We start from the raw sequence: 1990 nt of genomic DNA, 5'->3' as shown, positions 1-1990 counted from the left end.
TGCGTGCGTCCAGGGTGTGGGTTGGCTGTGCATCTGGCGCCTCAATGCCTCACCAACGCAACCTTGTTTCTTTTGATCTCCAATCAACTTGGAGCCTAATAACTCAAACGTCACTCTCTAAAATATGCTCTCAACCACACGATTTTAGGTGCTGTATGAATGAATTCCCCTTGCCCAATTCCCCTATTTATAGCCATTTTCAAACTCACCTCATGTTGACAACACAACTCTATTTGTCTCATTTGGAGCAGTCAACATTAATGTCTACCCAGCCTATCCTTAGCCTAGCCTTGAGTTTGTCTCCTTCCAGCTTACCAGCCAAAATCTTTTTTGTTGCATGAAAATCTCCTTCACCCACCTCTATGCTTGGGTGATAAGACTTCAATTTGCATGAAATCTCCTTTAGCCCCTCCTACTTGAATTTTATGTGATCTTCCTTTTGCCACCTAAATCCCTTAAATACCTCACATAATTTTCTCTACTTAAATTATTTAAGCCTTATATTCGTATACCCTTGGCATCTCTCCTTGAAGTTTTCCATTCAATTAGCCTCACTTTTATCCTTAACGCATAGCAAGCTCACCTTCCCTCATCAAAGTTCAAACTTAGCCAATGCATGAGTTGGTCATCACCAACGCATAGGGTGGCCGCTCACCCTCGACGCATGGCTTGCTAAGTGTGCTTGCTCGCCCTACTAGGCATGAACGCATGGCTGACAATCGACGCATGGTGTACTGCCAGGCGCTTGCGCATTTCTCGGCCGCATGGGCACGCTCGGCCGCATAGGCCATGCTCAGCTGCCATATGGGCGTGCACTTGGCCTGGTGCATCGACGCATGGTTGCTTGGGCTGCACGCTTGGTGCATGGCTTGTGCACTTGGCCTCGATGCATGGCCTGTACGCTTGGCACATGGCCTGTGCACTTGGCCTCGACGCATGGTTGGCGCGCCAAGCATGCTTACTGCCCATGTCCTCATGTATGCCTTTGTGTTGGTTGTGTGCAACCCTTAGCCATTTTTCAAGTCTTCGAGCTTCCATCCTCCATACCTTTTTGCGTCCAACACGTTTAAGCCCTTCATAGGCGTTTGGATTTTGGTCACCTTTTTGGATAATTTTGATGTTTTTCTCCCTTTGTTCCAATATCCTTACTTAGGATTTTTCTTCTCTATTTAACTTCCCACTTTAGATGTAACGTTAGGGTCTTACAATGTTCTTGGAATCCAAATAGTTCGGAATCGCAAGAACAGAACATTGGCATTATCTCAAGCATCTTATATAGACAAGATGTTGTCTAGGTATAAAATGCAAAATTCCAAGAAAGGATCTTTACCTTTCAGGCATAGAATTTACTTGTCTAAGGAGCAGAGTCCTAAGACACCTCAAAAGGTTGAGAAGATGAATCGAATTCCATATGCATCTGCAGTTGGGAGTTTGATGTATGCAATGTTGTGTACTCGTCCCGACATATGCTATGCCGTAGGAATTGTCAACAGATTTAGTCCAATCCTGGTCATGACCATTGGACTGCTGTTAAAAACATTCTCAAGTATCTTCGGAGAACAAGAGATTATATGCTCGTGTATGGTCCTAAAGATCTGATCCTTGTTGGATACACTGATTCTGACTTTCAGACCGATATTGATTCGAGGAAATCAACTTCGGGGTGAGTATTCACTATGAACGGAGGAGCAGTTGTGTGGAGAAGCATCAAGTAGAGTTGTATTGCAGACTCCACATTGGAAGCCGAGTATGTTGCTGTAAGCAAATCAGCAAAAGAAACATATCTGATCCATTTACGAAGGCCCTCTTCGCTAAAGTGTTTGAAGGTCACCTAGTAGGACTAGGTCTACGAGTTTTGTATCACTAGGGCAAATGGGAGAATTGATTGGTATTGTGATGCCCTAGTTTATTGTATTTGTACATTTTATTCTCCCCATGTAAACTCAACATTGTATATATTTGTATATATTGATCCACTGGAGTTTTAGTC

This window comes from Benincasa hispida, unplaced genomic scaffold, assembly GCF_009727055.1.
Source record: "Benincasa hispida cultivar B227 unplaced genomic scaffold, ASM972705v1 Contig548, whole genome shotgun sequence".
NCBI lineage: Eukaryota > Viridiplantae > Streptophyta > Magnoliopsida > Cucurbitales > Cucurbitaceae > Benincasa > Benincasa hispida.
The sequence above is the reverse complement of the archived record's forward strand: the minus strand, read 5'-3'. Positions refer to the sequence as shown.